The sequence below is a fragment of the Pelophylax lessonae genome, assembly GCF_965119305.1.
Source record: "Pelophylax lessonae genome assembly, chromosome: 4".
NCBI classification, from domain to species: domain Eukaryota; kingdom Metazoa; phylum Chordata; class Amphibia; order Anura; family Ranidae; genus Pelophylax; species Pelophylax lessonae.
The window spans coordinates 286,574,002-286,587,598 of record NC_138771.1 but is presented as its reverse complement, the minus strand read 5'-3'; positions in this window follow the sequence as shown (position 1 = coordinate 286,587,598).

Here is a 13,597-nt window from a genome sequence, read left to right as displayed (position 1 = left end):
AGTACATCGGCCGGTGTTTGTAATTTTGCGGCCGCAGTGAGGGAACTTACTTTTACCGTGGATGACTCGCGGCGCCGCGGCCCACCGGGACAATGCCCGCTGTGCCCAATGGTCAGTCCGGCCCTGGCTGGGTCAGATAAATATATTAAAGATGATGATTCTTCCTAAACTTTTATATGTTTCCCAAATGCTACTGGTGAGGATACCCAAGTCTTACTTCCACTTGGTACGTCAAGCATTTTCAGACTTCGTATGACAGGGTATACCTCCTTGTTTGTCTTACTTACTTCCATGCCGCGCTAAGGGGGCCTAGGATTGCCTGAACTTTTTTCCTACTACCAGGCAAACACCTTAATGCGCATTGTTAACTATATCTTACATGTCCAGGACAAACTGGGTACCTCTTGAGAAAATGTTAGTGGGCAGAAATCTTGCCATGCTCCGTGGCTGGATTCTATGTATAGGGGACTGACAGACTCCACGTTGCCATTGTTTCACTCTACTTTTGCCATCTGGGACAGGATAAATAAGACACACAAACTAGCCCCCTTTCCTTCCCCTCTTTTACCACTGGGGGGCTTTCCCTGGTTTACCCTGGGAGAACGTCAGGGCTTTTTTTGGCCCCTGAGGGGGTTCCGTGGAGGTTAGGTGCTTCTGGTTCTTAGCTGGTATTGAGCTAAAACCTTTGGCAGTGCTATGGGAAGAATGGGGCACTAGCCCGTCAGACTCTTGGAGGCACCTGAGGCTGTGGGATTTCTTCAGAGGATTAATAAGGTCTAAGGAATCCCTCACCCCCTTTATGGCTTTATGTATGTCGACATTATTACTTGACTTTTCTGCCCAAACGGTCCTCTATTTTATTAGAGACTGGGAACATGTGCTTGGTCATAGCCTCTCGGGGAACCAAATTGTTAAAATGACTAAACTGACTTATACATCCTCTGCCTGCTCTAGGGTGCAGAAATCTTGTTGTAAATTCTTAACCAGGTGGTATAGGGTGCTGGACAAGCTGTCTTGCATCTTTCCTTCGGTGACTATACACTGCTGGAGGGTAGAGATGGCCTTGTGGTTCGCCCGGCGGTCATTTCGCTGCAAATTTAGCTTGTTCGCTACCTGCCAATTTTGCGAACACATGGCTTTGTTTGTGGTGGCCATATTAGTTTACATTGGGGAGAACCTTGACCCATGTCAGGTGGAACGGGACAGCTAATTGAAACATTTCAGCACATGGACATGCCCCCTACCTTATAAATAGACAAGAGCAGGCCGGCCATTTCACATTCTGCTTTTTGTCAGCGTAGGGAAAGGTCTGCTGTATGCATCAAGGAGAGATTGCCAGACACAAATAGCTCTGTAAAGATCCACAAAAGTCCTTTTCAGGGCTGGTATTTCGGTATAGGTCTACTACAGTCTCTTTTCAGTTTAGGGACAGGTATCCAGTCTGTGCTCCAGGGACAGATAGAGATCGGCAGTGACACAAATCGCTCTGTTAATGTCCACAAAAGTCATTTAAAGGGCTGCAATTTATTTGGTATAGGTGTACAGTTTCTGTTCAGTTTAGGGACAGGTATCCAGTGTGCTCCAGGGACAGAGATCAGCAGTAACACAAATCGCTCTGTTAATGTCCACAAAAGTCAAGGGCCGCTATTTATTTAGTATAGGTGTGCAGTGCACTATATAGGGGTGTAATCCACTGTATAATATACTTTGTAATATAGAAAGCATATTATAGTGGATTTGTATTGTGCACTGTGCAGCATTGTGACTGGTGTGGTGACTGAGCGTTGCTGCAATACTACAAACAGTAACAAAAGCACTTTTAATGTATTATAACTGGTGTGATAGATCAGTGGCCCCCCCAATACCAAATATTTAAGTGGGGTGTTATCTGAGTATACTTTCCTAAGTGTACTTGTGTCCTGCAACAATATTGCCTCTTTTGCTGCATTAACTCTGCTACACACAGTGACAACAGTTACTGGCCAATTATTTGTAGAACTGGTGGAATAAACCTGTGGCCCCCCGATACCACAGATTGAAGTGGGTGTTATCTGAGTATACTTTCATAAGTGTATTTGTGTCCTGCAACAATATTGCCTCTTTTGCTGTGTTAACTCTGATACACACAGTGCCAAACTCCCTGGCCAATTTTTTGAACAACTGGTGTGATAGACCAGTGGCCCCCCAATACCACATATTGAAGTGGGGTGTTATCTGAGTATACTTTTACAAGTGTATTTGTGTCCTGCGACAATATTGCCTCTTTTGCTGTGTTAACTCTGCTACACACAGTGCCAAACTCACTGGCCAATTTTTTGAACAACTGGTGTGATAGACCAGTGGCCCCCCAATACCACATATTGAAGTATTGAAGTGGGGTGTTATTTAACAGTATATTTTTCTAAAAGTGTATTTTAGTCCTGCAAATATATGGCCTCTTTTGCTGTGTTAACTGTGCTACACACAGTGACAACAGTTACTGGCCAATTATTTGTAGAACTGGTGTGATAAAACTGTGGCCCCCCAATACCACATATTAAAGTAGGGTGTTATTTAACAGTATGCTTTTCTAAGAGTGTATTTTAGTCTTGCAAAAAAATGGCCTCTTTTGCTGTGTTTACTCTGCTACACACAGTGACAACAGTTACTGGCCAATTATTTGTAGAACTGGTGTAATAAACCTGTGGCCCCCCAATACCACAGATTGAAGTGGGTGTTATCTGAGTATACTTTCATAAGTGTATTTGTGTCCTGCAACAATAGTGCCTCTTTTGCTGCGTTAACTCTGATACACACAGTGCCAAACTCCCTGGCCAATTTTTTGAACAACTGGTGTGATAGACCAGTGGCCCCCCAATACCACATATTGAAGCGGGGTGTTATATACCTTTTTCCAGATATACTGTGATTCTCTAGAGACTTTTGTCACAGGGTAATTTAAAAACTTGACAGGCAGAGGAAAAGGCAGACACTTACGCAGGGTAGGGCAGGAGCAGTAGGCCGGAGCCAAACTGTGAAGTTTCAGAAGGCGCGTTCGATTACGTCAAAGGACGCACCAGACTTGGTTGAGTGGCTCACTCAGCCTTCCTCTTCTGCACCCTCCTCATCCTCTCTATCTGCACCCTCTTCACTCTCTGCTGTGTTTACCCCCAAAGACACCACCACAAACACCATACCACCACATACCTTCCGCTTGAGTCACTGGAATTATTTTCAGATCCATCACAAGAGATTTGCGATGCACAGCCATTGTTGGCATCAGATCAGGAAGAGGAGGTAGCAACAGCCGCCACTCAGCAGTCTGACGACAGTACCCAGATCAGCGCAAGGAGGTTGGTCCCCGCTGTTGCTGCCTACTCTGAGATCTTGAATGTTAGTGGTGGGGAAGGTGACATGGATGATGACGTGTCTATGGACGTCACGTGGGTGGCCACAAGAGAGGATGAGGAGGGGAGTTCAGAGGGAGAGACGGACCGGAAGATAGGGAGGAGAGGCAGGCAGAACTTGCATTGCACAAGAGGTACAAAGCAGACTGCAAATGTATCAGGAGCGAGCCATCAACCATGTACAGTCACATCTGGTGCTCCCAGGACGCCGTAACATGGCTCCACAGTGTGGGCTTTTTTTATGTGCCCATTGCTGACAACAGTGTTGCCATCTGCAGCCTTTGCAGTAAACGCATAAGTCGCAGTAATGAAATGTAAAAAATCCGCGCTTAGGATAATTCTAGATTTCTAGTATTTAATGTTGGCTGCAGCCCACCTTTATACTATATTGCTAAGAATATAGTGAGAATGAAGGAAAAGGAGGGGGAAGGTGTATGGCGCTGCCAAAAAGTGCTGATGTTTCTAGATGTCCAAAAAATGGGTGTTAAGGGTATATACAATATAAATCACCACTATGAATAAAGTGTCCAGTGCATCGTATGTGTCTTCCTAAAAAATGTGCAATACTAAAGGATAATTCAACTATGTAAATTATAAATATTGTGAAAAAAAGTGGATACAAAATAGGTGAAAATTGGTATGATAAGAAAAATATATGAAATGTATGAATTATACAAAATATAAAAACTATATAAAAGGTGTGAAATATACAAAATATAAAAATAAATATATAAAATATAAAAAGTGGATCCACTTAAATCTACAGCCGTAAAATACAAAACATCAAGTATGACTTAAATGAGGTGCACAATAGGTATATAAATATTATGGCAGCAATAATACAAGAATAAATAAGTCCGTTACACCTAAGAAAGAACGAATAGTCCCACAATGCTAAAAAAACTTTTCCTAAAAAACAGGGCAAAAAAGGTGACTTGAGTGCAGGTGTTCTGATGATAAATATTAAAGGTGCTCAGGTATATGGTGACCATTCAGTGCTCCCCGCACCCCTTGGACCGCACTCACCAGAACTATGTACCCCTGCAGGGGTATCAGGCCTTGAATCTATAATCCTGGATCTCCTCCACTGACCATCAAAGTGGTTGGGTGGTCCAATTATCTGCCTGAATAAAGGGAATAGAGGGTAGTGGCATAAAAAGCAATAGTAGCGCACTTCCGGGACGCCGTGCGTTCCACAGGGCGGATGTGCGTTCCACTTAGGCGGATGTGACGCGATGACGCTCTACGTACGTTTCGTCGTGATGACGTCTTCAGGAGTCCTGAAGACGTCATCACGACGAAACGTACGTAGAGCGTCATCGCGTCACATCCGCCTAAGTGGAACGCACATCTGCCCTGTGGAACGCACGGCGTCCCGGAAGTGCGCTACTATTGCTTTTTATGCAACTACCCTTAAATTCCCTTTATTCGGGCAGATAATTGGACCACCCAACCACTTTGATGGTCAGTGGAGGAGATCCAGGATTATAGATTCAAGGCCTGATACCCCTGCAGGGGTACATAGTTCTGGTGAGTGCGGTCCAAGGGGTGCGGGGAGCACTGAATGGTCACCATATACCTGAGCACCTTTAATATTTATCATCAGAACACCTGCAGTCAAGTCACCTTTTTTGCCCTGTTTTTTAGGAAAAGTTTTTTTAGCATTGTGGGACTATTCGTTCTTTCTTAGGTGTAACGGACTTATTTATTCTTGTATTATTGCTGCCATAATATTTATATACCTATTGTGCACCTCATTTAAGTCATACTTGATGTTTTGTATTTTACGGCTGTAGATTTAAGTGGATCCACTTTTTATATTTTATATATTTATCTTTATATTTTGTATATTTCACACCTTTTATATAGTTTTTATATTTTGTATAATTCATACATTTCATATATTTTTCTTATCATACCAATTTTCACCTATTTTGTATCCACTTTTTTTCACAATATTTATCATTTACATAGTTGAATTATTCTTTAGTATTGCACATTTTTTAGGAAGACACATACGATGCACTGGACACTTTATTCATAGTGGTGATTTATATTGTATATACCCTTAACACCCATTTTTTGGACATCTAGAAACATCAGCACTTTTTGGCAGCGCCATACACCTTCCCCCTCCTTTTCCTTCATAAGTCGCAGTAAGCCCAACACTCACCTAGGGACGACCGCCTTAAGAAGGCACCTGAACTCCCATCACCGAGCCCAGTGTGAGCAACACCGTCAGAACCCACAAAGCCACACTCCAGGCTCTCACCATCCAGCCTCTTCTCCTTCTCCTCTCTCCTCACAATTGTCCTCCACTCCACCTTCCATCATGCCATCATCACGTTGTTCTGGAAAAAGGCAGGCCTCTGTGGCCCAAATGTTGGAGTGGAAAAAAATGATGACGCCGGATAACCCTCTTGCCCATCGTTTGACTGCTGGCTTGTCGGAACTGATAGCCCACCAACTACTGCCATATCAACTGGTGGACTCGGAGGCCTTTCGTAAATTTGTGGCCATTGGAACACCACAATGGAAGGTCCCAGGCAGGAAATATTTCTCGCAGAAGGGCATTCCAGAGCTGTATGGCCATGTTCAGCGGCAAGTGAATATATCTCTGGCACACAGTGTTGGTGCCAAGATACATCTGACCACAGACACATGGTTTAGCAAACACGGGCAGGGAAGGTATATCACTTTTACTGCCCACTGGGTGAACCTTCTGACGGCTGTCAAGCATGTAACCCGTGGCACCCGTGTAGATTTGGTTGTACTGCCACAGATTGCATGCAGGCCTGCCTCCTCTTCTCCTCCTCCTCCATCCTCCCTCTCCTCCTTGGCTGACTCCTCCTATTCCGCTGCTACCGTCTCTTCCGCTGCGCCGCCCAAGATCCCCAGAACCTATTTCACTTACCAGGTGAGACGTTGCCATGCTGTGCTGCGTCTGTTGTGCCTGGAAGCCAAGAGCCACACTGGTCCTGCACTCCTTTCAGCTTTGCGTTCACAGGCAGATCAGTGGCTGACACAGCTGAATTTGACAGTTGGTAAAGTGGCGTGCGACAATGGTGCCAATCTGCTGAGCACGCTGAAACAGGGAAAAATAACACATGTGTCATGCATGGCACACGTCCTGAACTTCCTGAACGTCCTGAAAAAAGGTGTCCGACAGGTGTCCGACTACATCGGGTTAACGGCCGATGTCGACGCTCTGAGGAGTGATGAACCCCTGGACTACTGGGTGGGCAGGCTTGACCTCTGGCCAGAGCTTGCGCAATTTGCAATGGAACTGTTGGCTTGCCCCCCGTCCAGTGTCCAGTCCGAAAGGACGTTTAGCGCAGCAGGGGGGATCGTGACCGATAAGCGCACTCGCCTAGCTCATGACAGTGTAGACTACCTCACTGTCACGATCTGGAGTCAGGCTCGAAGACCAATAGCTATAGCAGCTTACACAGGAACCAGCTGGATAGGGACACAGGCAGGTCACACTGGCAGATGACGCAGGCTCACCTGAGGTGCGGAATCTAAGTACTAACCGGTGTTCACCAGCGCTCCTGATGGTGGAGATGGATTTTGCTGCGTGTTAGTACCAGGTCGCGGTCCTCATGATCGCCCCACCAGGAGGTGAGCAAGCCAGGGTCCAGTAGCAGATATAGCAGGTCAGGATCAAGCAGAAGCGTAGTCTAGGAATAGCCAAAGGTCGGTAACAAGTAGTTGCAGTTCGGGATTAGGCAAAAGCGTAGTCGAGGAACAAGCCAAGTGTCGATAAAGGACGGTAGCAAAGATATGGACGGCAGCAGGAGAGACAAGCGAGATATCGGCTGTTTAAGGCACAATATTCTGGCATCCAGGAAGTGCAAAGACATGGCTTATAACAGGAAGTTCATGGGAGGAGCAAAGGGTTCAAGGTTCAAGGCAATAAAGAGTCACAGCAGGATCATTCAAGGATTTGTCCAAGGAGCTGTCCAGCATTCCAGGTGGCTCAGCAAGTAGAGTCATTGGCAGGTTCAAGTCCGGGTCCTGACACTCACATTTATAAAAATAAATGAGGCATGGATCTCTGAGGAATTCAACACATGTGACCAGTAGACCATGTTTCATTGAAATTCCTCATGACAGGCCACAAATATCCGCCAGACCGCCATCCACTCACAACAATTCCAGGTCCTTGTCTTCGCTAAATACAGCGGCATAAAAGGCATTTCATGTCAATGGAATGCCAAATTTTTGCAGCCTTTCAGGGCCGACAATTATTTTTTATGTGAATGCCTAATGTACCTCCAGCCACAGAATACAACGTTCTTAGCTGTCAGGTAAACCCATGTGGGCTAATTTTGGGGGCCAATACTGGCCATCACTTACTTCTGTATCCTGTGAATGCCTAATGTACCTTCACCCACAGAATACAACATTCTTAGCTGTCAGGTAAACCCATGTGGGCTAATTTTTGGGGCCTTTTACAGCCGACACTTACTTATTTATCCTGTGAATGCCTAATGAACCTTTAGCCACATAATACTACATTCTTAGCTGTCAGGTAAACCCATGTGGGCTAATTTTTGGGGCCTATACTGGCCGACACTTACTTCTTTATCCTGTGCATGCCTAATGTACCTCCAGCCACCAAATACTATGTTCTTTGCTGTCAGGTAAACCCATGTGGGCTAATTTTTGGGGCCTATACTGGCCGACACTTACTAATGTATCCTGTGAATGCCTAATGAACCTTCAGCCACAGAATACTACGTTCTTAGCTGTCAGGTAAACCCATGTGGGCTAATTTTTGGGGCCAATACTGGCCGACACTTACTTCTGTATCCTGTGAATGCCTAATGTAACAACACTTACTTCTGTATCCTGTGAATGCCTAATGTACCTTCAGCCACAGAATACAACATTCTTAGCTGTCAGGTAAACGCATGTGGGCTAATTTTTGGGGCCTGGAATGGCCGACACTTACATCTTTATCCTGTGAATGCCTAATTTTTTAGACTGGAATTGAAAATCAATGTGTCTGTAAACATTCTGCAAAATTGTGGAATGGATGCGGACCCATTTTACAGATGTGTGAATGGACCCTATATGTATTTGACATGTATTTACCGGCTGCTGTCAGTTCTGTCTTATTTATGAAAAAAAAACAATTTTTTTTGCTGTAAAAAAAATAAATAAATAAATTTTAGGGCAACTTTTCCAATTGCAATACTTCTGTTATGACATTGTCCATGTGCTGGGGCTATTTGTGCACAGCTAGTAAGTCTTTTGTGGCTGCAAATATGACCTAAAGGTTTTTAAAGTTCGCCTCCCATTAAAGTCAATGGGGCGCGCCGCGAACTCGCGGTTCGTGGACTTTTGAGCAAATTTGCGGCTGACGTTTGCGAACCGCCCCAGCCGATGTTCGTCCATCACTACTGGAGGGACTGTGGACAAAAGGGAACATTCCTACATATTTGGTGGGAATGCCCCCGCATTAAACTATTTTGGGTAGAAGTCCAGAACATTATAGCTGAGAACATACAACATCAGTTAGATGATAACCGTCTTCCAGTATTATTCCATGCAACACAATTACCAGTTGGGAAACATAAAAGATCAGTGATACCCACCTCCTTAAAGCTGGTAAGAGTTTGATACCACTGCATTTGAAATCATCGGGGGTCCCCAAAGTGAGAGAGTTGCTCCTCAGAGTACAGGAAATCCAATCAGCAGAAGATTATCAATGCGTTGATAAATATCCCCAGTATTATGAGACTTGGGCATTGTGGATTGAGTTTACTATCTCTGGCAAATATAAACAGCTGATGATATAAGTTTGCTCTTGGATGATGCTTTGCACACTGTTTGTTCCTTTTAGAAAAAGATATGCCGTAAAGTGTGGGTCACACCCCTATGTAGTATGAAAAACTATAGACAGAAAAAAGTGGGGTTTTAAAGGCCCAAATGAGGTGGGCAAAATATATAACGCCACACAGTAATAGATTTAAAATACATATTTATTAGTGACTTATATTTGCATAAAAAGCATGAAAAAACATGCCTTAAAGACACACACACATATAACAAATATAAAGATAAAATTGGAGAACACAAGGTAGGTAACTGGATAGTGGGGTCTCAGTCAAAAAAGATGGATATGGTCCCTGTACAGCCAACATGTTTCGCTTGACTTCACTTCTTCAGGGCTTAAGAGACCAGAGAACCAGCTAGTGTTCCCAAATGGTGCAGGCTCACAGGGCCGACAGGAATTCAAGGATTGCAATTATATGATAGACGTAGACCACGTATCCATGTCAGAATAACAATAACTTTATAAGACGTACTAGTGAATGTAACATGGGGGTATTTATACGCTCCTATATGGTATATATACAGTATTGCCTTATTATATCATATAGATCCCAATGCACTGGTATGTTAATCATTCAAATGCCACCATGGAGAGAGGATATGTAATTTCCTTTTATTAGAGTATATGTGGTGGATTAGGCAGGTGATTATATAGGTGGTGTTCCCAGACACCCAAGTAATCTCCTGGTCACATAAACAAGGAGGAATTATCAGAATATATTGCGTTCAGTAGTCACAGATATTCTTCTTGTAGGGGGAAGCATATCCTATTTATTTCTCTCTGGCCGCATATCCTGCCTGAGAAATAAATAACTGTTTGTTCCTTATCATAAACTTCATGATACTTTACAGGGGACTAATTGCACAGTTTTCAATGCTCTATAAGTTGTGTGTAATTTTTCCTACCGCCCAAGGTAGTGAAGGATTTTCTTTGTTTTTTGTTCCTTTCTTTTATTATCTCTTGTCTTTATTCCCCCTTTTCTTTAGATTTCCTTCCTGGTCTGGCTCCATACCCCTCAGTTTGTAAAAGAACTGGGAGGCCCAGGCATTGGATCCTTATTTAGGGGTCTATTGTCAAATACTGTTTTTCCTTTCTTGATAAACCCTACATAGTACCTAGCTACTAGTGTTGTTATATCATGTTCATCTCTCTGGGTTTATGTAAACTGCTCAGTGATCTCGCGTGGGAGTTGGCTTATAGCCTTTATCAACTTAATTATATTGTATGTTGTTCCTCAAGATTTCTTATTGTATTTTCTGTATACTCATAAATAAAGATTTTTTTTTTTTTTAAAAAGAACCCATGCATGAGCCAATATATAATTTATAGTTTGCTAGTTGATCCTTATAGAAGACAAAATACATAATGGGCACATCATCCACTACTATTACAATTCCATTTTTCTTATTACAGTGATGCTCACTGAGGTCTCTATTGGAAGAAAGATGACAATGCAGGGGCACAATTGACAGATGGACTGGGCATTGAAAGCATTGTTCAGTGTTTTAACAAGCACATGAAAGAGTCAACAATAAAAACTGCAGATCTACACATTGATGATGACTTTTGAAATCACATTACCTGGTTAGGTTACAGGTGATCAGCTTTAAATCTTCCTTAAATATGAGTCTTAAATATAAGTCTTAAGCATAAACATGGTAAATGTGGTAACTTCACTAAAAGTAAACTATGCATTAACTTCCATCAAATGCTATTTTAAAGACTGGAAGCCTATACAATGACACCTAATGTGAATCTGGCAGTGCTCTTTTATTTAGTTGTATTTATTATTTATTACTCTTGCAGGTTTATTTCCATAATCATATTTTTATACAATAAAAAATTCTGACATTTCTATTTTGCTTATATTAGTAAGCTTATTATAGGCAAGGTTGCTTTGTGTCGCAGCTACAGTATGTGGGTTGCAGAAGGAGCTTGCATAAAATAATTGTAGTTCTTTGAATATGAGATGTATTTGTATACCATAAATTGCAAATGTATTAAAATGTCAACAGCCAGATACAGTGTATGAGCTGTTTTATTCCACTGACTTACTGATACATGCTTGACTGTTAAGGTTTCATGCTGTGTGCCAACCTAAAGAAGAAATATGTTTAATTAATTACACCGTTCAACTGCTGCTCAATTAAATTAATTGACCCTAAAACTAAAGAATGATTTACCTCCCCAAGGTTTTCAAAAATAGATTTTACTGTATTTACATGCAATATTATGTTGCCTTTGTGTTTTAACTAATGCTTTCAAGGATTCCTATATTAAAAAAATGTTTGAGCTAGCTATTGTGTGGCCCAAGAACAATGTAGTAATTGTTATGAAATGGAATACCTGTAAATTTAAATAAATAATGCATGCAATGACTGCAACATAGTTTGATTGGACAAGCTTTCAATTACCCTTGTACATAAAGAAACTAAAGAAAGCTGGGAAAACAACCAGTTAAGCTTACTCTGAATTTAGTTTATTTCTTTTTGTGTCCAAGTGTTGTTAGATTACGGCAGGATAATTTACAGATACATCTTGTAAGCAGTATGTGGTTTCCATGTATGAAACTGTGACCTATGTTTCTGTTAAAATTTTAGAAGAAGTCTTTAATTAGGTCCTTTTGATAGCTTGTAAGACTCAATGCAAAGGCATTTGTTTAATTCATAAGTATTTTGGCTTGTTACAGATTCTATTTAATGTTATAAGTACAATGTTGGCATGGTTAAAAAAAAGAACAATGGCCATAAAGTTCTCTCATTTCTTATAAATGATAACATTGTTAATCCAAAAAAGACAAAGAAAAAGCTCAGCAAAACAGCTGCTAACTTATCCATACAGTAAACTAAAACTTCACCCTAGACCACTAAATAGAAGCAATGTTACTATATGAATAAGTCATGGGACTATCAATACTAGTAAAATTTTAATATTTTATGCACATAGTGTGGACACAGGTTTACTTTAGGTATACTAAAGTCAATTTCCAATAAGTGTTTCACCGTTTGAACATAGAAAAGGACCAGGGGTCATCCATCTCAGGAAAGGAAACCGTGGCAGTTTCCTGCTCAGGCTGGTTTTTAGGGAACCAGCAACCACCAGTGTCCTAACAACCAGTGAGTCATCCCTGCCCAGTAATCAAAGAGGCAGAAATGGTGTCTGACATGTAAAGAAAAATTTCAAGACCCTTCAAGTCTGGTATTTGTTTTAAGGGGAACTCTACAAAAAAAAATGTTTTTAACCCCCCCCCCCCAAGAAAGGGTTTTTTTGCTGTGTAGAGTCCATAATTAACATCTATACCGGTAGGTTGTATGCATCATACATATGCTCTACACATCCTCCAAGCATGTTATTTAAAGGAATGGTACATTTTTAATGTGTTACTCTAAGCATTAACCTCCCTGGTGGTATTCCCGAGGGTGTAATTTCAGTGCCATTAGCGGTAACCCCCGAGCCACACTCAGGGTACCGCCAGGGAGCATCGCTGGATCCTGAAAGAGAGGGTCCCTGGGATCCCGCGAAGTATCCCTGCAGCATACGGCGGCCGGATCTTCCGCCTGATGCTGTGAGCCCCGGCTTCCGTCTCCTGCGAGCGTCACGTCGCAGGGGGGTGGAACCGGCGGCAAATTTAAAAAGTTAAAAACACACAAACACACTGATATATTGTAATCCTATTGGATTACATTAATAAAATTAGATAAATTGACCTTAGTATGCCCCCCAGTGCTTTCTCCAGTGCCCTTCCTGCATTTTTCCTGTACTTTGTGTCTGGAAACGGCAGAGCGACCATGGCATCAAAAAAGCGTGCCGCCACCTCAAAAGCGGTATATGACCTGCTGGAAAGCAGCGACAGCGATACAGAATCGCTTGCAGAATGGAGTGATAGCGGTTCGTGGGGAAGTTCGTCATCGGACACAGAAAGTGATTTCAGCGATGATCCTGCGAATGTGCCCAGCGATGTGCGGACTTGGTGCTCGATTAACTGCGGTACGGAGCACGTAGCGCCCCCAAGGTTCCCGTTTACTGGAGCACCTGGTATCAAAGTGGATGTTGAGGATGACAACCCCTTGGCATACCTCCAACTCTTTTTGACCGATGAGGTTATTGAAAAGATTGTTATGGAAACTAATCAGTAACAGAAGCCACAAGCTGCTGCGCATCGGAGGTTTTCAAGGAGCAGAATGTGGGAACCAGTGACCAAAGAGGACATCTTGAAGTTTCTGGGCCTAATTATTCTGCAGGGAGTGGTGGGGAAACCCCTGCAGAAGTGGTATTGAACCACCAACAAATTACTGGCCACTCCTTTTTTTGGCACGGTCATGTCGGAATACAAATTTTCGCTCATTATAAAATATTTGCACTTTGC